This window comes from Myotis myotis, unplaced genomic scaffold, assembly GCF_014108235.1.
Source record: "Myotis myotis isolate mMyoMyo1 unplaced genomic scaffold, mMyoMyo1.p scaffold_m19_p_12, whole genome shotgun sequence".
Taxonomy (NCBI): domain Eukaryota; kingdom Metazoa; phylum Chordata; class Mammalia; order Chiroptera; family Vespertilionidae; genus Myotis; species Myotis myotis.
In genome coordinates this window covers 72,096,138-72,123,418 of record NW_023416316.1, presented here as the reverse complement: position 1 = coordinate 72,123,418, position 27,281 = coordinate 72,096,138, and the positions used below count along the sequence as shown (strand labels likewise).

The 27,281-nt window shown below is 43.3% G+C and overlaps 1 protein-coding gene and 1 non-coding gene across 4 annotated transcripts in view; both read right to left on the bottom strand.

Annotated features, from left to right (window-relative positions):
- Window positions 1-27,281, bottom strand: part of LOC118667637 (aminopeptidase O (putative)) — a 319,523-nt gene that overhangs the window by 284,896 nt on the left and 7,346 nt on the right. The window lies entirely within an intron of this gene.
- LOC118667834 lies at window positions 6,071-6,177 on the bottom strand. Its single transcript, XR_004971411.1, has one exon. It is a non-coding gene; the product is annotated as a U6 spliceosomal RNA (small nuclear RNA).

Sequence of the window (27,281 nt, the reverse complement as noted above, 5' to 3'; positions counted from 1 at the left end):
ACAGAAGTATGGTTTAGCATTTGTAATAGTACTAACATAACCATTCATTGTTCAACCCTAACAGATTCCTTCATTTATTTCTGAAAATTAATATAACTTAAGAATAAAATATATTCCATAGAGCAGTTTTCACCACTCTGTCCCTAGTGGCAAAGAACAAGCTTACCTTTGAGTTCTATCTATCCATGCCTGTCAACATTGTCTTGTTTGCTATCCTAACTGGCAATCCTTTGGTCCTCTTCAGTGGATTCTTGATTATATTCCCCATAGATGCAATTCTAAATCTTTTCTTCTTTTAATTTTCCAATTCCATGCCTGCTGAATCATTCTCAGATAATTATCTGGCCTCCTACTTTACTGAGATGATTTTGAATCTCTGACTCTCCATCATGCCTCAAAGATCTCTAGTTCTGCACATCTATTGCTTTCTGCTGATTCAGAGGAAACAATAGCTCTTCTCACCAAAGCTAGTTCCCCTCCCCTGGAATCCCAGCTTTTGGGGTGTGAGAGGGCCAAATAAATAGCACTCTTCTTCACCTTCCGAATTCTAATCATACTGAGAAATGAGATAAGGAGAGAGACCAAAATATCACCAGGTTTACTGATGAAGGCTAAACTAAGTGATATGGTTTAGCGTGGGAGCCAAAGACACCTGAAAACCGAAGCCCCAAATTCGATAGATTTATCTGTAGGGTCATGGGCAATGCTGGCTCAGGTCAAAGCTCCCAGACAGGAGGTACCCTCTAGGTAAGGCAGAGGGAGAAGTAAGGACAACAGCCCTCTGTGGTTAGGATTGATGTCCAAAAGCAAATTTAAGGAGCTGAGCTGAGCAGAGCACACCCAGTTCCTTCTTCCCAAATTTACCAGAATGTCGCTCTACGTCCTGGCAGGTAGAAGTGCCCGAGGAATGTTACAGTAATTAAGAAGGAAACAGGAAAGGGAACATCAGATGTGGGAAAGAAGTGTTCCCACCAACATCACCCTCTCCCATGAATTTGGAATCTTGTTTCATTTGACATTTTTTTCTCTTGCCAACATTTTGTACTTTTCCATGTCTCCATCCTATTCCCAATGTTTCAACCACCCCCGCGCTGCCATCTTTAAAAACATACACTGCAATATCTATATATAAAAGTATTATGTTGTACACCTTACACTAATAGAATGTTATATGTCAATTATATTTCAATACAACTAGAAAAAAGAAAAACATAAAAAACTATATTTGGCCCTGTTGCCCATTTGACTAGTGTTAATTTCATTGAACTTAGGAACTGAAAAATTCCTTAGGACTCTCTTAGTCCAACTCTCTAGTTTAACAAATGAAGACAATGAGGCCCAGGGAGGTAAGGAAATTTGTGCAAGGTCATCCATTTCCTTTGCTTTTCCACTGACTGATGCTTTTCCTTGGAATTCTCATCTCCAGCTCTCATGGCCATTTCCTTCACATTGGCCAAGTCATAAATCAAATGTCACCTCCTAAGAATTGTCCATATCCCCATTCTACCTTTGTAAATCTTCTTTAAGTTGTATGGACTACAATCAATCTGTACTGAAATGGCTTTGGGGAAAAGATAATTTTTAAACCAGCGCCATCGCCTTGGCATGTTTTCTACCTAAGTTATGTATAATGTGTAAGTCTAGTATAATTGTTGCTTATTACACCTATTTTGTACTTGCCTTAGATTCATGAATGACCCATATCTCCCTTTTCTGCAACCATAACTCTCACTGACATCAATCAGGGTCACAGTCCCAAATTTAGGGATGAACTGAACTGACTGTGGTTGCAAACGTGTGTATGTGGCCACGTTGAAAGGCTTCTCTCATCAAATAGCAACCATATTTCTAAGCAGTCTGTTGACTTCAGCACTTTTTGCTATTATTGTGCTCCAATTTAGAATGCCAGCCCATCTCACTGGAGCATTTTTCCATTCTCTGTCATAAACCATAGCATATAAAATTCCCCCTTTATCAAGCCCGATGGTTAGTTTCCAGTGGCTAACCACTGCTGCCTCTGAAATGTGGCGTCTGTTTAAATGATGCCTCAGAAACACCATTAAAGGCTTCGAAAAGCAATATTTAATGTGCAGCAATATTTTTCTTAAGAAAGGAAGGGAGTAGGAAGAGGAACAAATACTAGACAGAGCAATGGCACAGCAAAAAAACTTCCCTACCACCTTCAATCACCCAAACAGAAATGCACACACTCACAAACATGTGAAATGGCCTCTGAAGAGCCATTCTGGGTCCCTGCGAAGAAAATCATTTCCTTCTCCTTTCAAGCTAATAAAGCGATGTGAATCACTGTCAGGGCCCTAACTCATCCTGCCTCGTTTTACAGTTACTTCCCGCTTCCACTGGTCTAGAAACAACTTGGGACTCCTCACTCCCCTTTGTGTTCATGGCCATGTTAAGTAGAGTACACTGAACATAGTAGGTGCCCAATGAATATACACAGAATTGACATCTAAGGGCACTTGTCATTTCAATGTCTAGTTATTTACAGAACAGGGATTCCAGCTGGCACAGTTTCTAGTAGAAAGTTATTACTTAACAAACATCTTCCTCCAGACAGCTCTCATTTTTATTTCATAGGATATATCAGTACTTGTACCTCTTTATCCCACATCTGTTTTGTTTTAAGCAATGCAGGAGAAAAGGAGACATTTTTGTGTATGTGCTTATTACATGGTATTGGGCACACTGTGAGTAGTTTCAAAATATCTGATTGTACAGATTACTCACACAGGGGAAGACAGCTTGCTGCTCTCCCAGGAGTGCTCATTCTTCAGTACACAGTGCCTGCTCTTAATGACAGCCAGCTTACTGCCGAAGCACACTGTTTCTGGGCACAGCTCCTCACACTCAAATGCATATAGTCATGGGAGCATAGCTTATTGCTGTGAGATTTGAGAAAATAATTTCAGAATTAGAAGGAATCTTAGAAATCTATATTAAAAGGGTAATACGCTAATTAGACCAGATAGACCGACGTCTTCGGACGTCATTCCGGACGTCCTTCCTGACAAAGCCAGGGCCCGGGCGAAGCCACCCAGGGTCCTGGGTGCCTGCCTGGGCAAAGCAGGCCCAGGTCTCAGGTGCCTGCGGCTGGCCAAAGGGAGGGAAGCCCAGGTCCCGGTTGCCTGTGGCCAGCCAGAGGAGGGAATCCTGGGTCCCAGGTGTGGGGGGCCAAGGCAGAGGCGATTAGGGGCAATCAGGCAGGAAGGCGAGCAGTTAGGGGCGATCAGGCAGGCAGGCAGAGTGGTTAGGAGCAATCAGGCAGGCAGGCAGGCAGGTGAGCGGTTAGGAGCCAGCAGTCCTGGATTGCAAGAGGGTGCAGGCGGGGCTAAGGGACCCCTCCCCCCACCCCCATGCACAAATTTCATGCACCGGGCCTCTAGTGAAATATTTTGTGTTTAGAAATGTCACACTGATATCCTATAATGTATTTCTTTCACTCATGGTTTTGAAATATTGCCATGTAGATACACGTAGATTTAGTGTCTTTTCACTGCCATTTAGTGTTCCTGTATGAATATTCCACAATGTATATATTTCCCTATGTGTTGTGTGTTATATATCATTGAGTAGGCTCTGACTCCAGGTACCCCTATGAATGAGAGATATTCACAATGTCCTGTCCTCAAAAGTCCTACTCAGCTCCTGCAGACTCATGCCTATGGCTTATTTTATGGAGTCAATCTAGCTCACTGATCTTCCTCTTTTCCGGCTGCCTTCAATTTTCCCCAGCATTATTGTCTTTCCCAAAGAACACTACCTTCTCATAAAGTGCCTAAAGTAGGGCAACTCCAGCAACGTTTGAGGCTTACTTTGTTCTAGGACCCATTGTTCATCTTTCTGACAGTGCAGGGCACCCAAAGAGCTTTCCTCTAACACCATATTTCAAAAGAATCTATTTTTTACTAGAGGCTCAGTGCACGGATTTGAACACCGGTGGGGTCCCTCGGCCTGGCCTGTGTCCTCTCACAATCTGGGATCCCTCAGGGGATGTTGGACTGCTGGTTTTGGCCCGATCCCCACAGGCCAGACCGAGGGATCCGTGCACCAGGCCTCTAGTATGCATATAAGGTCTTTGGTTAATCTCTTCCTGCCCTCTCCCCTTCCCCCTTCCCTCTGAGATTCATCAGTCTGTTCCATGTTTCCATGCCTGTGCGTTGAGCATCTGCCCCCTGGTGGTCAGTGCATGTCATAGCTACCGGTCAAACGGCCAAACAGTCGCTTAGGCTTTTATATGTATAAATAAGCCTTCCTCACTGTCCAGCTTTTGCATCCATACATAGTCATCGGGAATACAAGAGTCTTTAATGATACATCTTTCCTTGTAATGATTTTCCTAATTTTTCTATTGCTACCATTCTGAATCTTTGCCTTCTCTTGATTTCTTGGCTGTAGTCTCCATTTAAATTGAAGACTAAATCACGGTAAGCAAAATCTTTAACAATTTCCCTAATGATAGGTAGTTAAGTTCCTTTGAAATTGTCATTATCACAAACAATGCTGCAGTGAACATCCTTGTGCATGTCTCCCGGTGCGTGTGTGCAAGTATTTCCTGGGTTAAACACCCCAAAATTCCATTTTTCCTGATATTAACATTGTCAGGCCTGCTTCCTTTTGGTTTGTTTTTCCCTGATATATCTTTCCTATCCCTTTATGTTTACTTTTTAACTGCACTGGTTTGTTTTACCTTGGGTGCCTTTTTAAGCAACATTTGGGTGCATTTTTAAAAATATAATCATCACTTTTGATAACTGAAATGAATTTATTTACATTTATCATGATTCCTGTTGTAAGAGCTCTGATCTCTACCAACTTATTTTGTATTTTCTATCTACCATAATTTTGTTTCTTTGCTTTTACTTTTCTGATTTTGGTTAAATTTTTTCTGAATTCTCTTTTTTTCCTCTGCTGTTTCATAAGCAATAAATTTATTTATTCAAGATGCCTACTTAAAGTCAATCTCTAATAACCTTCTGAACAATATAATGCAAAGATCCTAGAAAGTTCTAGTACCAGTCTTTCCTCTTCCCCACTCTGTACCAGCTTCCATATTATTGTTGCTAACATACTACTATCACATTATTTTTAACAACCCTCATCGAACTTTGAAAAAAACCTTAATACTGACTTTTATTTGTTCCCCAGCTTCCTTACTCAGGACTGGTAGAGACATTCCACTCCTTCCTTCAGGGTTCAGTTTTGTTCTAGTTACTTCTGCTGCTGACAAACTAAGCCAAAACTCTGTGGCTTCAAACAGCAACCGCTTCATTAGGTTCTGTGGGTCCAGAATGTGGGTAACACTCCACTGGGCCGTTCTCCTGCATCTTGTAAGTCTGCCATGGGATAGTGGTCCTCAGCGGGAGGATGGGCTTGTCTGACAGCCAGAGTGGCTACACAAAGCCTCTCTAACATGGAGGCTCAGAAGAGCTGGCCATCTTCTATGGCAGCAGGCGGCCACCAGAGCAAGTGTCCCAAAGAACCAGCTGAAAGCTGAATGGGAACCTTTCTGATCTAGCCTCGAAGGTCAATGTGGTCTCCCTTTCACCACATTCTATAGGTTTCAGAAGAGTCACCTGGCCAGTCCAGATGCAAGGAGAGGGGCTTCAACTCCATCTCTCAACGGGAGAGTAGTTAGGTCACACTGGAGAAGAGCATGTGAGATGGTAGCTGCTGTTACGGACATTTCTGGAAAATACAATCTGTCACAATTTCCTTTTTATTTAAATATATATTTAGTAATTCTTTCAGGAGGAGTCTATAAATAGTAAACTCTTTTAACACTTGTAAGGTTGAAAATGACTTTATTACATCCTCACTATTGAATGATCACAACTAAGTGTAACTTTTAGGTGGACAGTTATTTTTACTTAGCACTTTATATTTGCTATAATCTGACATCTCCTTTTGCTTATAAGAAGTTTGTTATTAATCTGCATTTCTTGATATGTATCTGTTTCCCCACCCCCCGGCCCAGTAGTTTTATTTTTCCATTACTTTTCATGTTCTACAGTTTCTTTTTTGTTTGTTTGTTTTATTTATTTATTTTTTTTTAAATATGGAACGCTTCACGAATTTGCGTGTCATCCTTGCGCAGGGGCCATGCTAATCTTCTCTGTATCGTTCCAATTTTAGTATATGTGCTGCCGAAGCGAGCACTACAGTTTCACTCAATATGTCTAAATGTGGATTTATTTTTATTTGACCTGCTCAAGATTCAGTGTGCTCCTTCAGTCTGAGGACTCGGAAATTCTTTGCGTGTGTAGTGTAGTTTTTAAATTAACATCATCCTTTGCCTTAATATCTCTCTCTCGCTCTCTCTCTCTCCCTCTCTCTCTCTCTCCCTCTCCCCCTCGCCCCCCCCCCCCCGCCTGCTTTCTTCCTCTCTTTAAAAAAAAAAGTAGGGACATCTCAAAAGAACACAGAAAGCGACCTAAAAGAGCTTCCAATGAACAAAGCTGGAACAATCTCAGCAAGAAAATAAATAATGAAAGTATTGAATTAGAGCCCAAAGAATGAAATAAATATCATGACTCTATTCTGATATAAACAAATGATTGAAAAAACAAATAAAATAAGTGGGGGTAGGGATTTACTTTATTTTTCTTACAGAAAAATTCCAAATAATAGATATAGATAGTACCTCGTCCAAGAAGTAGAGCTGACGTTCCCTTCCCTTAAGTAAAAGCTGTATTTAGTGACTTGCTTCCAAAGAACAGAGAGTGAAAAAGGAAAAATGTTAAAGTTACAGCAGAGAAACCTGGCTGGTGGACACAAACTAACCACACTGTTGGGTTAATACCACCAGTGGTAAGTCATAGAGATACCATTATCCCCTGATATGATTCAATGAGAAGGGCACCTTACCACAATCATATTCTTCCCCAAATCCATAACCTCACTTTAAGCATGAAAAAACATCAGACAAATCTGCATTAAGGAACATTCTACAAAATATCTGACCAGTACTCTTCAAAAGTGTCAAGGCCATGAAAAGCAAGTAAAATCTGAAAAACTGTGACAGACTGGAGGAGACGCAGGGGTAAGGGGATAAAATGTTAAGTGGTATCCTAGATTGCATTCTAAAACAGGAAAAAAAGAACATTAATGCAAACCCTGTGGTTAATGCCAATGCACCAACGTTACTTTTATAGATGAATAAGTACACCATGATATTTAAGATGTTAACAATATGGGAAACTGGGTGATGAGTATATGGGAACTCTACCCTATATTTACAACTTGTATTGGTAAATCTAAAAGTATTCCAAAGGAACCATTTATTTTTAAAATCGTTAAAAGTTTCCAGATTTGATGAGATAGAAGTGTAAAGATTCAAGAATCTAAACAAGCCAGGCAGGATAAACACAAAGATAACCACATCTATGCATATCACAGTCAAGTCAAAAAACAAAAATAAAGGAAAAATCTTGAAAGTAGCCAGAACAAAATGACATTACATGTAGAGTGACAATGCCACACATGACAGCAGACTTCTTCTCAGAATGGCACTTGCCTACTCGTCAGAAACAACGGAGGTCCAAAACACACTGGAATGAATGAGAGGAGCACATCTGCCTCAAACACATTAGTCCTAAAATCTCATTTCATTAAGAAGTTCTTGTTTTTTCTACTTAGCAAAATGGCAGCCCATTTCTGGTTAAATTATCCAAAATTCTGAGTAAGTAGAGGTTGGGCACTTTCTACTTTATTAAAAATTAGCATTTCCTCTTATTTATTTTTTCATCTATTTTTTTTTTTTATTTCAAAACAAATATATTCTAAAAGACTAACCCTCCCTTCAAAATATCTAGCTCTTTCCTTCTTCGGTAGAAATTCTCATGAATACTGAACAAACTGACACCGCGTGGAAGTAGTTTTCTCCTCAAAGGTTTGAGCAGCTATTAAACTCTCCGGGCCCTCCGACGTTTTCTTTCCGCTCCTCATATTCGTATCTCCCCAATTTGATAGAAATTGCTCACTGGTACCCTTAAACAGTTAAGGAACGTTTAAAGTTGAAGTCATTTTTAAACAAGCCAATCAAAAGGCCACCATTATCTCTGGTACAATTTTAATCTTTGCGTTTAGGATGTGCCAATATGCCTTCAGTCATTTTGTTTGGTTTCTAGCATTTTAACTTCAAGCTTTTCCCCTTTGTTCATTCCTTCTTACTTTTCTTTTACTTCAAGTAAAAATACAGTGGTAAAACATTAGCTATACATTTTAACTGAACAAGTACCAGGATATTCAGATTTTAAAACCCCTCTGGAACCATAACTCTAGCAACCGGCCCCTCCCCATCATATAAATATATGCTACAATAGGGTCTTTCATTGCAAAACTCATACCCGTGAGGCAATGTCATTTATCACTGAGTAAATAATGCAAGATAGCATAATGAAAAGGGGATTTTGCTTCATTCCCTTAACTATAAATAAAAATATGTAGCACTTTGCAAGATTACCACATGTGGTATGATATTAACTTAAATACCAATCTTTAAGCCAAACTGTAAATAAGATAAACTGTGCTCTCTGGTCTCAAGTTTTAAACAGTCTTTCTTTTCTTTAAATTTACTGCTTTCATGAAGCATATACGAGTGATGGCATATAATTTGTGATTATGTAATGAAAGACCCAATTGTGATATGTATATTATGCCCGCCCCCCACCCCCACCCTCAACCCCCTCCCCCTGCCCCAATAAAAGCCCGACAAGTGAAGTTACTGTTGCTGTGGGAATTGTAAAAAGTGCTCGTGATGAAGAGCAACGCAGTGAAGCCAAGTCACAATCGGAGTCCAAGACCTTTTCCTGGATAAAGCAAGCAAACCACTGTCAGCTGTGGCTTGGTTTACACATTACACCCAGTCAGGGGTGGGAGACTGCGGTCTACATGTGAATACCAGAAACAAAAACGGAATCCACCCACATCAGGATCACATAGTCAGTCATGCACTGACTGTGCCTCAACACGATGGGAAGGACGCACGCAGCACCCCGCCGGCCGCCGTGTTTATTCTGGCTGTCATGGCCACAGCTCAGCATGCAGATGCCATTCCTCTCCGGTGCCTAATGTGTTTATGCTCACACTACCAGCAGGCATTGGGTTGCCGAGATCAGATTGGAAGCGATTTCACTGTTTTCAAAGAGAAAAGAATTCATCCCTTTGATTGCTACTTGCTTGCAAAGCAGAGTTTGCTTCAGTGTTCCAGAGTGCCACTTAAACTAGATTACAGCCGTGATGGGGAGAGGATGCCTGGGAGAACTCATTACTGTCCCAGAAAAAAAGACTTCACTTTTTTATTCCTTTTTCAAAAAGCCATACTTGCCCATGGAGGCTGACCAGCAAAGGCCCAGGAAAGGTTATCTACCCGCTGAACTGCAACATCTGGTTCCCCCTTAGGAGATGTCTCTTTAATAAACACTGATTTGTTTCCTGGTACTATCAACAGTTAAAGATTTCATAAGAAATACCTAAATTTTAAAACTAGAAAGTAATTGTTAAAGACATGTCAAAGGAACATGGCCAAGAGCTAGGCAATCACAGCACAGCCTGTTGGGGTACACCTCTCCTATCAAATGTGACTCTGTCCTCATGCACCCCTTTATCCCTCCCTTGGCCCTTGTCTCTTGCTTAAGGCACAGTGACAGCTTTCCATTTCCCAGGGGCAAATAACTTGATTGTCAAGATTTTTGAAAAGTGCATTTATGAAAAACTTAAAACTAGCAAAAAGCTGGGAAAACATCTACTAAAAATAATCTGTTTAGAATATGTAACTGACATTCTCCTAATACCTTGCAATCCTTTTGAGTCTTACTATCCCTTTTTTACAAATGAGGAAATGATGCTTAGAGAGGCTGAGTGCCCAAGGTTACTAAGATTTGAACTCAAGCGACTGGACTCCAGAATGCTCCTAACCTCTATGTCCATGGCAATTCTCAGAGTAACCACAACATGCCACCTTGTATCAAGGTCATTTGGGAAATCAAACAGAGGCCCTCACAGACAACAGCGAAGGTGAGGAGAAACCTAAGGGCTGGGTTTGAGACTGTGAAGGCAGAGTAATTATGTCAGAGAAGAGAGGGGTGGGCACAAACAATAAACACTGCATCTCCGCCAGCTCTTTTCCAATTCAACTACTTAAAAGGTGAGACAGAGCTGAACGAAAATGAGAAACAGATTACTTTGACAGGTAGGAATATTGAGGCACATTTTATTTTAATTTTTTCTTTTAAATCTTTATTGTTGACAGTATTACAGATATCCCTCTTTCCACCCCCTCTCCAACCAGTTCCCACCCTGCCCCAGGCTTTCACCACCTTATTGTCTGTGTCCATAGGTAATGCATATATGCATATAAATTCTTTGGTTAATCTCTTTCTGCCCCCCGCCCCCTCCATCCCCCTTCCCTCTGAGATTAGTCATTCTGTTCCATGTTTTCATGCCTCTGGTTCTATTTTATTCATCAGTTTATTTTGTTCAGTAGATTCCTTGTTCCTTTATTTTGATTTTTAAATTCTATTGTTAATAGATACATATTTATTTCTTCTCCCCCTCCCCCTCCCCCTCCTCCTCCTTCTTCACTGCTTTTCTCTTGTTGCTTTTAAGATTCTCTTTTTGTCTTTAATTTTTGGCATTTTAATTGTGATATGTCTTGGTGTGTGCCTCTTTGGGTTCCTCTTGTTTGGGACTCTGTTCTTCCTGGACTTGTAAGTCTATTTCTTTCACCAGGTAGGGGAAGTTTTCTGTTATTATTTATTCAAATAAGTTTTCAATATCTTGCTCTCTCTCTTCTCCTTCTGGCACCCCCATAATGCGAATATTGGTACGCTTGAAGTTGTCCCAGAGGCTCCTTACACTACCTTCATATTTTTGGATTCTTTTTTCTTTTTGCTCTTCTGATTAGGTGTTTTTTGCTTCCTCATATTCCAAATCATTGATTTGATTTTCAGAATCCTCTACTGTTGAATCCTTGTAAATTATTCTTTATTTCAGTTAGTGGGTGCTTAATTTCTGACTGTTCCTTTTTCATGTCTTTGATGTTCTAAGATCCCTGAAATTCTCACTAACTCCCTTGAAGCTCTCATTAAGATCCTTCAGCAACCTTATAACCATTGTTTTGAATCTTGTATCTAGTAGTTTGCTTGCTTCCATTGTCTTTTTCTGGAGATTTCTTCTGTCTTTTCATTTGTGACATGTTTCTTTGTCTCCACATTTTGGCTGCTTCCTTGTGTTTGTTTCCATGTATTAGGTAGAGTTGCTATGTCTCCTGGAATTGGTAGAGCGGCCTTGGGTAGAAGGTGTCCTGTAGGGCCCAGTAGCTCAGCCTCCCCAGTCATCTGGGCTGGGCAATCTAGGTGCACCACTGTGTGGCCTATGTGCACAGTCTTGTTGTAGTTGAGCCTTGATTGCTATTGGCATCACTGGGAGGAATCGACCTCCAAGCCAAATGGCTGTGAGGACCAGCTGCAACTACAGTAGGAGAGCTGCTGTGCAGAAGACAACCCTATGGAGCAGGACTTGCTTCAGTGGGGCTTTGGTACTCACTGAGTCTTTTCCTTAAGTGTGTCCGTGGTAGATGTATAGAGTTGTGATCTGATATGGTCTGAAGCTGTCTACTGGGTGCACTGGCTCTGGGGCCTTCCGGCAAGAGCTGCAGAGCAATCTACAGATGGCTCCTGCTTGTGTTGGGCTTGGAAATGCCTAGGTGAGGTCAAGCTGTCTTAGGCCTCTTATTGATAGGTATGGGGCATGCTGACACCAGCTGCTGCTTGTTTGAGAGATTTTAGGAGAGTCTGAAGGCTGAGCCAGGACAGGCCATTCATATGAAAAAGCCACTGCAAACAGCCTGGGTGGGGCTGCAAATTGCATGGGGAAGGATCTCAGGGAATTACCAGGGTGGAGGCAACAGTGTGAGTCAGGCTGATGGAAACTCAGATATGGCTGCAAGGCAGCTCTGAGCTGGGGGAGGTCTCAGTATAGGAACAATGACCCCTGCAAGCACCTGTCAGGGAGAAAGCTGTCCCGAAGTTATTGCTCCAATGCCAGACAATCTGGTTCCTCCTGTATGTCTCTGGATTCCCCCATACTGTTGCCCCAGTGCTGAAGCTCAGAGGGAATGACTCAGAGTAAGTTCGTGTGCCGGTCCTTTAAGAGGGATTGCCTAGGACTCCAGCAGCCTCTGTGTCACTCAGCCACAATCCTCATTGGTTTTTACAGCCTGAAGTTATGGGGTCTTCTATTCCCAGCTCTGGAACCCTGGCTGGACCTCTGGTGTGGGGCTGGACCTCTTGCTCCTCACAGGAGGCCCCTGCAACTCAGATATCCCTCCCAATTAAAAACATGCCACACGTGGGTGTCGGACCAGCCCGTTCCATACCTCCATACCTCCTACCAGTCTCAGTCTGCTTTCTTCTTTACTTCTCTAGTTGTAGGACTTCCATTCAGCCAGCTTTCAAATGGTTCTGAATGATGGTTGTTCTGTATTTTAGTTGTAATTTTGATGTGGTTGTGGGAGGTGGTGAGTACAGGCATTTACCTACGCTGCCATCTTCTGGGTTAGTCTCTTGGGACACATTTCAAATTTTACATGTATAGGGCACTTATGACTGGGGCTTTCAGGAGTGAAAGTTGCTCTGGGTGAGTCAGTGAGTGAGTGGTGAGTGAATGTGAAGGCCTAAAACATAACTGTACACTATTGCAGACTTTATAAATACTGTACATGTAGGCTAGATTTAATTTATAAAGCAACACGAGATTAAATCAAACATAAGAGAAAATGATGCCATCAAGAGACAGGTAAGCACAAGGTATATGAGGCTGCTGCCTGCAAAACATGGCATACTGTTATATAGCAAACTTTTTTTAATAAATAGAGCACCCTCTAAAATAATAAAAAGTATAGTAAATACATCAACCAGAAATGTAGCTGTCTAATAAAAGAGTAATATGCAAATTGACCATCCCTCCAACACATGAGATGGCCACCCCCATGTGGTCAAAGATGGCTGGCAGAGGAGGGCAGTTGTGAGTGATCAGGCCGGCAGGGGAGGGCAGTTGGGAGCAACCAGGTCTTTAGGGGAGGGCAGTTGGGAGCGACCAGGCCTGCAGGGGAGGACAGTTAGGGGCAATCAGGCCGTAGCTGTTCATTAGCATTATCAAGTATTATGTACCATACATAATTGTATGTGTTGTACTTTTATACAACCAGAAATGCAGTAGGTTTGTTTACAGCAGCATCACCACAAACATGTGAGTAATATGTTGTGCTACAACATTAAGATGGCTACAATAACAGGATTACTACACATTATTAGGTTATAGGAATTTTCAGCTCCATTATAATATTACCAGGGGTCCGGTGCACAAATTCGTGCACCTTGAAAGGAACTGTGGGCTGCGAGGCTGCATTGGGCACAGGGCCGGGTCTCGGCCCATCCTCTGTGCCCCTGCTGTACCCCTCCCGCCGTGGCCCCTGGCCCCGTATCTGCCTGTAGCCCCGCTCCTGCCACCACTGCCGCTCACACCCACTGATGGCACGGAGCAATTGGGGCTGGCGCCAGCAGTGGGTGCGAGCGGCAGCTGCTGCCCTGATTGCCCCTCAGGAGCAGGGGGATGTGGAGAAGCCCTCAGGGCGATCTGGGCCCGCAGCTGCTGCTCGCACCCGCCAACAGCGCCAAGCAATTGGGACCGGTGCCAGATGCTGGCAGCGGGTGCGAGCTCCTGGAGAGACCATGGTGCGCGGGAGCAAAGAGTTTTTAGTAACCACCATAGGCTTGCCCTGATGACAGTGACCGGCACCCCAACTGGCACCCCTGCTCACCTGCTCCACCATCCCACCGCAGCCGATGCCCACCATGGTCTGCACATGCCCCCTGGTGGTAAGCACATGTCTAGCAACCAGTTGTTGGGTTGTTTGGTTGTTCCACCATTCGGTCTATTTGCATATTAGGCTTTTTTATAAATATAGACTAGAGGCCTAGTGCACAAAATTCGTGCACGGGGCGGGGGTGGTGGTGTCCCTCAGCCCAGCCTACACCCTCTCCAATCTGGGACCCCTCGAGGGATGTCCAACTGCCCGGTGTGGGATTGGGCCTAAATGGCAGTCAGACATCCCTCTCACAATCCAGGACTGCTAGCTCACAACCGCTCACCTGCCTGCCTGCCTGATTGCCCCCTAACCATTCCCCTGCCAGCCTGATCGACGCCTAACTGCTCCCCTGCCGGCCCAATTGTCCCTAACTGCCCTCCCCTGCCAGCCTGTTCACCCCCAACTGCCCTCCCCTGCTGGCCCAGTCACCCCTAACTTCCCTCCCTTGCCAGCCCAGTCACCCCTAATTGCCCTCCCCTGCTGGCCTGATTGCCCCTAACTGTCCTCCCCTGCAGGCCTGGTCGCTCCCAACTGCCCTCCCCTAAAGACCTGGTTGCCCCCAACTGCCCTCCCCAGCCGGCCTGATCACTCACAACTGCCCTCCTCTGCCGGCCATCTTTGACCACATGGGGCTGGCCATCTCATGTGTTGGAGGGATGGTCAATTTGCATATTACTCTTTTATTAGACAGGATGGGACCACAGTAGTATATGCAGTCATCATTGACAGAAATGTTATGCAGCATAAGAATTACTATGAGGCATAACGAAGATGGACAGCATCTAGGACGAAGTGGTACCATGACATAATGCAATTCCCGTTCTTCCTTTCCAGCCCCTCCCCTTCAACACAGGACTGCAGTTTCTGGAACCTTGTAATTGGTGACTGCCCTATGACTAGTCTAGCCAATGAGTTGTAAATGGAAGTGTCTGAGTATCACTTCCGGGCCTAGTGTTTGACGGCTGGTGCATGACCCTCCGGAGTGCTCTTTTCCCTCTTTTCAGACAAACAAAATATGACATGAAGGCTATTCTATGAGCCTGGGTCTCTGAATGATGGTGATAAACAGAGTCCCCACTTGAGCTGTAATGAACACACAGCATGAGCAAGAAACATACCTTTACTATTTTTTAAACCACAAACATTTTAGAATTATTACTACTGCTGACTTAATCTACCTTGACTTATGCACTCTGTACCAAACATCTCCTCCCTCCAGAAACATTCTGCCAAGACTGTTCCTGGGGCACTAACTTAATGCTATGTCCATACTTAAAAAAGAAAAAGCCTCCAATGAATTTCTATGATTTAAAGAAAAAACGTAAACTCCTTAGCATTCAAAGCTCTTACCAACTTACATTTTCAACCTTATCCTACCAGAGCAACCTCCTATTACCTGACTCTGAGAGCCTCATGTCCAGCCTCCACTCCTTGCCTCCCCTGCCCCAACAAAGGGGCACTTCCCTCTCTCTTCTCGTTAAAGTTCGATTCTCTACACTTCACTAAACTTTCTTCCACAGCCCTAATAACAGCTAACACCAAATACTTACTAAGTGCTAGGTTTTGTTCTAAGTACTTTCGATGTATTAACTCATTTAGTCTTCGCAATAACTCTATGAAGTGGGTACTATTATTATTAAACTCATTTACAGATGAGGAAATGAAAACACGGGGATTAAGTAACATTCTCAAGGCTCCACAGCTAATAAATGAAGCCAGAAGAACCCAGCAGTCTGTCTCCAAAGACTGTCCTCTTCACCACTGCCCTCTGTTGTTTCTAAGAGGCTCCAATCTCCCTTCTCTGAACTTGCACTACCCTGTGTGGATCTTTCTGGCACATGATAATATTGTGCCCCGCATGACTAGTCACTATTTCATGTGTGCATTCTTTATCTACTAAGATAAACTATAACTTCCTGGAGTGCAGGAAGCTACTTTACCATTCTCTGTGTCATTCAATTAAAAAATGCCAATAGCCCTGGCTGGTTTTGCTCAGTGGTTAGAGCATTGGCCCTCCGACTTAAGGGTCCAGGTTCCATTCCGGGTCAAGATCATGTACTTGGGTTGCAGGCCTGATCCCAGCCCAGGCCAGGGTGTGTGCAGGAGGCAACCAATCAATGTGTCTCTCACATCGATTCTCTCTCTGTCTCTCCCCTCCCTTCCACTCTCTCTAAAAAGAAGAAAAAGAAAAAATGCCAATTAAATAAATCACTTCTGTGATAAGCACAGGTCCACTGGAAAGGGTACGTATTAATAAATATTATGACACTTTGACATCTTGGGGCCTTGCTAACCTTGGAGGCACAATTCCTTCCAGGGCTAATATGCAAATCAACCAACCAGGGTTCACAGCCCCAGCTACCTCCTGTATCTAACTCTTACAGACCAAGCTAACAGTCCCCCACACTAACACCCCAGGGCAAGATACGGACAAGGACAGACTACCCTACAGCCCAGAGCCCTCCGAAATTACTCCAGCTCGCCAACCCTAAATCTGCCTGCCCTGCCCTGCTTTGCCTTTGTCCCACATCCGGCACTCCTCCTGCCTCCCGCTTGAGGCTGCTGCTCCCAAGTGTGGCCCTGCGTGGATGCCCCTCCTCTTGGGACCTGTAATGAATAAACTCTTCTTTCAACACCAGTTTGCTTCCATGTCTGTCACCTTATCAAACCTAATTAAAACAAATCTCAGGTGCATTTTAAAAGAGAGGAGCACCCTATCTGGAGGTCCTTGGAAATGCAAACCACATGCTTGAGGCCAGGGAGGATTCCTATGGCTCTTCCTTTACTTCACCCATCTCCACCAGTGCTGGGAGGAAGGACGGCCAGGGCGACAGAGGAGACACAGGAGCAGGCACGGGAACAGCACAGGTCTGGGGCACTTCCTGCTCAGCGAGAGAAAGACAGAAGCCCATCTTGTCTTCCAGTTACTAGTACTTTAGCCCTTAGGATCTTAGCACCGAGTTGGTAACTATAATTGTAAAGGCTTCAAATCTTTAATGACCTCACATTTGTTAGCCCTTTTCTGTTTTTCCCCCATAAGGATTAGTAGTCCGATCCCTAACTCCAAAAGGGTCTTAAAATAACCACAGGGACAATAAGGTGAAAACTAAGGAAAGTGAATCTGGGGGAAGCAAAATGCCAGGAGAGGCAGTTCTGAGAGGAGAGAAAACCAGGACTAGCCCCGCTCAGCCGCCAGGAGAGAGCATGGTGACCCCAGCCTGGCTCTGCGAAGACGTCTGCGAGGAAGCCCAGGGGTTTCTCACTCTCTCTCCTGGACAAAGCTAACCAGTGTGAACAAATGCTGAACAGGCACCTGTTGAACGGACACCTTAATCATCTGAAATTGAATAGTTTTATGATACTCATGGGGATTTTATAGTCTACTGACATCCATTAATTTAAACTATTTTTTCTTGTCCTTTTCTATATCTCCCTTGAGATAAATATACTGCTTTTCCTGTACAGCAAAAGGTGGTGCAATTTTGCAAAGTGTTCTGATGTTCCAGTGTACCTGTGAAGTAAGTGCACATTCCACTGAAAAAAACGCTAGAGAACGCCCATCCCACAAACACCCCTCGTTTCAGAGGTTCAAAGGACGAGGTATGGCACGGATCTAGACCACAGCAGGCCAGGAGAATCCCATTCACCCAAAACTTGCCTAGAATGTGTTGGTCCCAAGCAAGAAACATGAATCTAGGATGCTTAGAAAGACCATGTAGAATGCAGTCTTTCCCCTTTGGGGATGTAGTCAGTTCAGAACTCCTCTGGACTATTCAGAAATCTTTGAGAAGGCACTTGACCTTTACACACTAGTATTAACAATGAGCAACTGTATCTAACATCTGTTGGGTGCTTGCTGTGAGACAAGTTAGACATTTTAAGTACATTATTACATTTACTACTACTATCCAATGAGGTACATCTATCATCTCCATTTTACAGATGAGTAAATTGAGGCCCAGGAAGTTTAATATACTTTCCTAAGTTTACAGTTATTTGATAGAAGAGTTGAAATATAGATTCATATGGTATGGCTCCAGATTCCAGACTCTTAGCACTATACTGCCTGGATCAAAAATGCCTGTTTAAATCAGAGAGTGCATTAGACCCAAAATCCATAAGTTAAATGAGACAGGCAACACTGAAACTGGTCAAGAGATATCCCCATATCACCATACAAACAGGAGTACCCACCATCTCCAGGGTCTTCCCCCACACACACTCTTAAATACCACCATAAACTGCTGCTTGTTGCCAAAGTAATTTATACTATGTTATAGCTCATGATTTTAAGGAGTAATAAAATATTACACATATACCAAATGGAAGGTATATTTTAATTCTGACCTAATAAAATTTACATATAAAATTGTATAACACCAAACACTTTACATGTTTATATTCTACTAGTGCCGCGGTGCACAGATTCATGCACATTGAAAAGAAATTAATTAGAAAGTGGCCAGTGGGACGGGACTGGGCAAGACGGGCCAGACATGCCCTGGAGCCAACCTCCCATGGTCCCTCCCTGGCCAGCCACACCTGGGGCAGCGCCATGGCTCGAAGGGCGTCTGCAGAGTGAGCGGGGTCCCACCGGCAAATGGGGTCCCTCGGCCTGGCCTGTGGGGATCGGGCTGAAACCAGCTCTCTGACATCCCCCAAGGGGTCCCGGATTGCGAGAGGGCAGTTCTCAGGTGATGCACCCCAGAATTGGGCTCCCTCCTCTCTGGTTCTGGGGTGTGTCATCCGAGAACCACCGCTGCCAAGTCACCGCAGCTCAGCAGCTTCTGTGTTGAGCATCTGCCCCCTGGTGGTCACTGAGCATCATAGCTACCGGTCAGAGAGTCAGACAATTGCTTAGCCTTTTATATTTATAGATTCGTTAAAGGTAAAATCAAGTGTTAATGATGATGTAATGATGTAACATTCCATATATCCCTAAATAGGCAAAATACAATCCAGAAACCATCCTTATCATCAGACACCGTTTAAATCACAGAGAAGTGCATTAGATCCAAAATCCATAAGTTGAATGAGATAGGCAACACTGAAACTGTCTCATTCACTGGAATTCTAGGAATTGGAAAACAATGGAAAAGTACATAAGGAAAAATAATTAGAAAATAAATTCATGTTTTAGGTCTACTTCTAAACCAGCAGGAGTACAAGCCTTGTTTACATATGCTTCTTTCACTCCAATTCCTTCCCATCACTCTCCGGAAGAACACGACTTCTACAGACAAGCTCAGATTGGCTGGGAGGTCTGTTATGACACTGCCCATGTCTTCTCTGACCTGATTCTCACAGTTTCTAAAACTTTCATAATCCAGGTCACATGCAAGTTCATGCACTGCCCTCCCTGCAGAATCTGAGCACAACAGTTGGAATAAGGTGTGACTACAGCAGATGCAAAAGGAAGGGCTAGTATTCCAGGAAGTGCTCTGCACACCACTGGCCCAAGATAAATAAATATTGAATACTTTTGTGAATATAATTCAATTAACATAGCCTTTTAAAATACAAAGAACTGGCTTACTATTTAAAAATGAGGTCTTTATCAGACCACCCAGCTATTTTTGTTATGCTAGGATAAAAATTAACAAAACTTTTAAAACTCCACTAGGAGAATCAATATAATTTATTATTGTCTATAAATATTCACATACTGGAAACAGGATCAGGATTAATAGAGTTGGGTTGCAGGGTTCAACAGGGTAAAAATAAAGAAATTGGAAAAAATACAGACAAAAATATCAACTTTTTCAGTAAGATTTTCTTTCCTCAAAATGTTAAAGAAACACTATTTTTAATAGAAGCTATTTTTGAAATTCAGTCCTTAAAGAAGTAAAGTGAAAATAGTTTGTTAATAATGAATGTTCTGCTATGGAGAAAAAGTTGCTGCTCCAGTTCTGAGTAGAACACATTTTAAAGCACAAAGGAATGACACAGATACGGACTCCTCAAATCTGTGATAACAAGAGACTCAAAATCCAGCTCCCACTCTGCATGAATACCCTCTATAACACATCTACACTCATCCAGTGCCTATTTCAAAAGCCCCGGTATCTTTGTATACTGCTTTAAAAAAAAAAAAATCAATACAACCCAAATGTCTCTAACGTGATGAATGGATAAACAAAATGTGGTATATCCATGCAATGGAATATTAGGCATAAAAGGGAATGAAGAACTGATACAAACTACCACATGGATTAGAGAGAGAGAGGAAGGGAGGGAGAGAGAGAAACATCAATTTGTTGTCCCACTTATCTATGCATTCATTAGTTGATTCTTTAAAACATCATGTAAAGTGAAAAGAAGACACAAAAGGCTACATATTATATGACTCCATTTATCCCAAATGTCCAGAATAGGCAAATCCACAGGGACAGAAAGTAAATTAGTGGTTCCCAGAGGCTGGGGAAAGGGGAGAGTAGGAGAGATTACTAATGGATAATGAGATTCCTTTTGGAGTGATGACAATATCCTAAAATTAGACTGTGGGGATGGCTGCACAACTCTGAGTAAATTAATAATGAATTATACACTTTTGAAGGGTGAATTTTATGCAAATTATATCTCAATAAAGCTGTTATTTTTTAAAAAGGGGGAAAAGAACAAACCATTTAAACAAAGTGTTATAGTAATTTTCTCACCTGTGTCCTGCCCCAGAAGTTAGAAAATCTTGCATAATTTTGAACAAAAGACTCAGTAAAGACATGGATTATTATAAGCGTGGTGCTTTTAAAAGGACTATTTAAAAGACATGCATATTAATTTGAATAGGAACTTGAAGTTAAAAAACTATGCTACACCAAGTACACGTCTCCTTCCCACATGGCGTAGCATTTTAATCTTAGCACTTTTAAATTATTTTAAAGACTATTCCCAGAAGCATAAACCTTGAGTATTTGTTTAAAATAGTGTTTCCCAAACTTCAGTCATGTACCACCTTTAGTATCTTTGCTGTTCTCATACCATCTGTGTTCTTATTTATTAAAGACTTTTCTTCAATCCATTTTACCATTGATTCACCTTTAATAACATCATGAAATCATGGGTTTGATTTGCTATTTATATTTCTCTACCACATATTAAAATAGGTACATAACTATTAAGATGCAAAAGTTGCTTATCTACATAGCACTTTAAATCATCTTGCACACAATTGGAGAAAATGGTGGTTAAAAAATCAGCTTAGCCTGGTAACATATCTATACTTTAAAACATGATAAGAAAGTTAGAATGTTCAGAAAACAGAACATTTTTTATTCTATAAAGTTCTGGGGTTTTTTTAAATTGATTTGAGAGAGAGAGAGGAAGGGAGAGGTAGAGAGAGAAACATCAATTTGTTGTCCCACTTATCTATGCATTCATTAGTTGATTCTTGTATGTGCCCTGACCATAACGTTGGCATATTGGGACGATGCTCTAACCACCTGAGCTACCCAGCCAGGACCTAAAATTCTGTTTTACAAAGTTCTATTCTATAAAGGTCCATGTTCAATGAGAGCAACAGGATGGGCATTTAGCCAAGAAAACGTATTTGAGAATAATACTGGAGTGGATGGTAGAGGAAAATGGCAGGCAGGCAGGCAGGCAGGCAGGCCCCCACAAGGGAAACCGCTGAAAGAACAAGAATGCCCGGTCTTCTCTACCAGTTCTTGGGCATGGTGTGGTACCATCCAGGTGCTATGCCATGCTCTGCCTGTGCAGCAGAGCTGGACATTGATGTTCCACTTATTTATGCATTCACTGGTTGCTTCTTATATGTGCCCTGACTGGGGATGGAACCCACAACTTTAGAGTATGGGGATGATGCTCTAACCAACTGAGCTACCTGGCCAGTTTTAATGTAATGACTGAAGTGCAGAGAGCAGGGGGGAGGGGAAGGGGGAGGGGGAGAAAGAACGGGGGGCGGGGGGGGGGGGAGGAGATCATTCCTGCCCCATTCTTGGTCATTAATCATCTTTTGGAAGCTAAATACAACAACTTTTATGTAGTTCCATGGAGGGGAAAAATCATACACCGTTTTAGATAAACCTACTCCTGCCCCTGACGTGAACTCAGAGTACTAGCCTGTAGGCTCATTAACAGTATTTTCTTTACACTCTTGATACCTTTTAAGCTCCTAGCACATGGTTTAGAGACTCTGAAAAGATAAAGGGTTAATCTATTCTTTCACTGTGTGAATTTTTAATATGTAGCCCCTTAAGTGTAAAGGTAGGCTTCCTAAAGATTATTTAGAAAATATTAATTACAGAACTACAAAATGTGTCAGTCTGATTGGTGTTGTGTTATAATATTACTCTGACAAAGTGGCCTTTGGAGGCATTTTTAACTTCAGAAGACTACCCCATGATTTCTCAAATAATTTTATCCCAAGTATCTCTGTATAGTCTCTCAGTGAATATTAAACATTCAGATAGCTTCATTACTAGCAATTAAGATCCATATCTGTAAATATCTCCCAAAACCCATGAAAACATTTGTATCTCAGAAATCCCCAAGAGTAAAATTATAAGCAGATGAATCAGCACTGGTTTTGGAGATAAGCAGTGTTTCTCGAAGTGTGGTCCAAGGAGCACAGACGCCGGAATCAGCCGGGCAGGGGCAGGCTGGTGGGAGGGCTGCTTGTTAAAAATAGATTCTGGGACACTATGTCAGACCTGCTAACTCAGGATCTCCAGGGACAGGGGCCATTAATCCACATTTTAAATACGATGTCCAGGTAAGTCTTATATACCCTAATGCCTCTGAACCAGTTAGCCACTTGAACCGACCCTTGCTATCACAAAGCCATAAAAATAGGATTCTTACAGGTCATTGCATATATAAATAAAATAATCAAGTAATAAATATTTAAAATGAAAAAGGAGGCAAGGTGAAAGCTCTCCTCCATGACAGTCTGGCAGAACTCAGTGTGGCCTGCAGCCAGGACCAGGGGTATTCTCTGCTACAAGCACAGTGCTCCCCATTACTTGTACCTAAGGTGAAGAGAGCAGTATCTTTTCTGTCCTTCAACTTGAAACACAGCATACTCTGTAAGAGTAATGCCATCCCTACAGAAAGATTAAACGTTGTGCTGGCATGTGATGCAGGTTTCACCCAGTCTTTCTCAACATTGTGACTTTGCCACCACAATTAGGCAAAGTGGTTCTCAAACTTCATGTGCATTTAGAATCACCTGAAGAACTTTTAGAACAGACTACTGGCCTCCAAGAATTTGCATTTCTAACAAGTAGCAGGTGATACTAGCACTGCTGGTCCAGAGACTAGACCAGTGATGGCGAACCTTTTGAGCTCGGCGTGTCAGCATTTTGAAAAACCCTAACTTAACTCTGGTGTCATGTCACATATAGAAATTTTTTGATATTTGCAACCATAGTAAAATAAACACTTATAATTTTGATATTTATTTTATATATTTAAATGCCATTTAACAAAGAAAAATCAACCAAAAAAATGAGTTCGCATGTCACCTCTGACACGCCTGTCATAGGTTCGCCATCACTGGACTAGACTCTAAGAACCATAGGCTTAATCTAACTGTGGCCTCCTCTGTACTGGCACTCTGTACAATTCACTGTGGAGCTCAATGATGCTAAACAATGGCTCCAACTGGCTCCAAATGCTCTAACTGCATGCTGTAAGGCTTCTTGTGTAGGACTCTTGCTGCTCAGTATCTTTAAAAAGTTCCCATCTTTCAAAACTTGTAGTATGGGTGATAAACTTGTCTTTTCTTGGCAACTCCCTTCCTGTCCCTCCCCCAATTCCTGGCCTCTGTCTGACCCTACAGCCCCCACTTGCTACGCTGCACGGACAATCTTTCTGTCCCCTATAGGAAACTATATACTTAGGAAGGGCAAGAGGTCCCTCTGTTCCTGTCTTAGAGAACTACACTTCCTTTAGCAGGAAATCAAGACAGGTGCCCACCAGTCAGCAATCTATCTGGTGACTGTTAACAGGGCTAGAGCTGTGCAGACGGACTCAGTAAGGAGTACTGCATGAAGAGGCAAACTTAGCTCAAGGATAAAGTCAAAGATTCTTAAAGATACAGAAAGCATTAAGCTATCAATATTTATATTCTGGAGAGAACCAAGATGGCGGCATAGGTTAACGCCGGAGTTTGCTGCCTTGAACAACTACTTCAAAAGTGAAACTAAAAAACGGAACGGACATCACCCAGAACCACAGGAACGCTGGCTGAGTGGAAGTCCTACAACTAGGAGGAAAGAGAAACACATACGGACACTCAGAGGAGGCGCAGTGCTGAAGTCAAATTCTGAGGTGCGGAGTGCGCGGAGCGGGCTGGCGGCGGAGGGCACGGTTGGCGTTTTCAATCGGGAGGGAGTCGCAGACTCTGAGCTCCAGGTACAGGCGAGTCTTTAGGGACCCAGACTCAAACGGGAGAAGCGGGACTGTCTGGCTTCGGTCAGAGCGAGTGCAGCTTTCTCTCCGAGGTTTGCAGTGGGTGCTAGGACTCAGAGAGGCAGAGCCCCTGGGGAAAGGACTGAGAGCCGCCATAACTGCTCTCTCCCCCCCCCCCACCCTGTTGATCCTGTGCGACCCGACCCGCCCAAGCCCTGCACACAGGCATTTGTTGGATAGCCTCAGGCAAAGGCTAGATTAGCACCTCCCTAGAGGACAGAAGTTCTCTCACTGCAGACACAGCTGATTCTCACAGCCACTTGGCCTGGAGGTCAAACCCTCCCTGGTATTAGCTACAACAATCAAGGTTTAACTATAAGACTGCACACAAAGACCACTAGGGGGTGCACCAAGGAAGCATAACAAAATGCGGAGACAAAGAAACAGGACAAAATTGTCAATGGAAGATATAGAGTTCAGAACCACACTTTTAAGGTCTCTCAAGAACTGTCTAGAAGCCGCCGATAAACTTAATGAGATCTACAAGAAAACTAATGAGACCCTCGATATTATATTGGGGAACCAACTAGAAATTAAGCATACAGGGACTGAAATAACGAATATTATACAGACTCCCGACAGCAGACCAGAGGAGCGCAAGAATCAAGTCAAGGATTTGAAATGCGAGGAAGCAAAAAACACCCATCCGGAGGGGCGGAATGAAAAAAGAATCCAAAAATGCGAGGATAGTATAAGGAGCCTCTGGGACAGCTTCAAGCGTACCAACATCAGAATTACAGGGGTGCCAGAAGATGAGAGAGAGCAAGATATTGAAAACCTATTTGAAGAAATCATGACAGAAAACTTCCCCCACCTGGTGAAAGAAATGGACTTACAGGTCCAAGAAGCGCAGAGAACCCCAAACAAAAGGAATCCAAAGAGGACCACACCAAGACACATCATAATTAAAATGCCAAGAGCAAAAGATAAAGAGAGAATCTTAAAAACAGCAAGAGAAAGAAACTCAGTTACCTACAAGGGAATACCCATACGACTGTCAGCTGATTTCTCAACAGAAACTTTGCAGGCCAGAAGGGAGTGGCAAGAAATACTCAAAGTGATGAATACCAAGAACCTACAACCAAGATTACTTTATCCAGCAAAGCTATCGTTCAGAATTGAAGGGCAGATAAAGAGCTTCACAGATAAGGAAAAGCTAAAGGAGTTCATCACCACCAAACCAGGATTATATGAAATGCTGAAAGGTATCCTTTAAGAAGAGGAAGAGGAAGAAAAAGGTAAAGATACAAATTATGAACAACAAATATGCATCTATCAACAAGTGAATCTAAGAATCAAGTGAATAAATAATCTGATGAACAGAATGAACTGGTGATTATAATAGAATCAGGGACATAGAAAGGGAATGGACTGACCATTCTTGGGGGGGAAAGGAGTGTGGGAGATGTGGGAAGAGACTGGACAAAAATCGTGCACCTATGGATGAGGACAGTGGGTGGGGAGTGAGGGCGGAGGGTGGGGTGGGAACTGGGAGGAGGGGAGTTATGGGGGGGAAAAAAGAGGAACAAATGTAATAATCTGAACAATAAAGATTTAATTTAAAAAAAATATTTATATTCTGGTACTTTGTGGGAATAAATACAGATTTTTCCATTCAGATAAGCCCAGAATTTATACACTACAATTGGGTGCATCATTCTCTATAAATGGCTTTCAAATCCACCTCATCAAGATTTAAATTATATTCCCAGCATCACATTCTAAGTAGTTAAGTAAACATGTATAGAGTTCATCCTTCCCAAGGAAAAAGGTTTCAACAAATTCCTAGAAATTGAAAAGCATTTGGGAGCAAAACCAAAAAAGGCATTTAATATAGCTTAAATATCTTTAGAAGATCTTCCAGAGCTCCATTATATTTTAAATTTGAACATATAGCCCTGGCCAGATTGGCTCAGTTGGTCGTAGGTTGGATTCCTTGTCAGCGCACATGCCCAGATTTTGGGTCCGATTCCAGATTGGGGTGCGTGCAGGAAGTAACCGATCGATGTTTCACTCTCGCATTAATGATCAATGTTTCTCCCCCTCCCCCCATCTCTTTCTCTCTCTCTCTCAAATCAAAGAAAGTATATCCTCAGGTGAGGAATATAAATAAACTAGAGGCCCGGTGCACAAAAATTTGTGCACTCGGGGGGGAAAGGGGGGTCCCTCAGCCTGGCCTGTGCCCTCTCGCAGTCTGGGACCCCTCGGGAGATAATGCCCTGCTGGCTTAAGCCTGCTCCCGGGTGGCAGAGGGCAGGCCCAATCCCTAGGTGCAGCCCCTGGTCGGGATCAGAGCAGGGCTGATTGGGGAGTTGGGGCGCTGCCCCCTGTCATACACAGAGCAGGGTGGATTGGGAGGTTGCGATGCCACCCTCAGTCACGCTCAGGGTAGGGCTGATTGGGGGGTTGGGGCACCGCCCCCTGTCACACTCAAGGCAGGGTCCATGGGGAGGTTGCGGCGCCACCCCCAGTCATGCACAGAGCAGGGCCAATCAGGGGGTTGGGGCGCTGCCCCCTGTCACTCACAGAGCAGGGCCAATCAGGGGGTTGGAGCGCTGCCCCCTGTCACACACAGAGCAGGGCCCATCAGAGGGGTTGGGGCTCCGTACCTTGTCATGCACAGAGCAGGGCCAATCAGGGGGGTTGGGGCTCCGTACCCTGTCACACACAGAGCAGGGCCGATCAGGGGGTTGAGGCGCCACACCCTGTCACACACAGAGCCGCAGGGTGATCAGGGGGTTTGAGCGCTGCCCCGTCACGCTGATCCCGGTGCCGGAAGGCCTCTCGGCTCCGCTGATCCCAGTGCTGGCAGGCCTCTCGGCTCCGCTGATCCCAGTGCTGGGAGGCATATTACCTTTTTACTATATAGGATAGAGGCCTGGTGCATGGGTGGGGCTGGCTGGTTTGCCCTGAAGGGTGTCCTGGATCAGGGTGGGGGTCTCCACTGGGGTGCCTGGCCAGC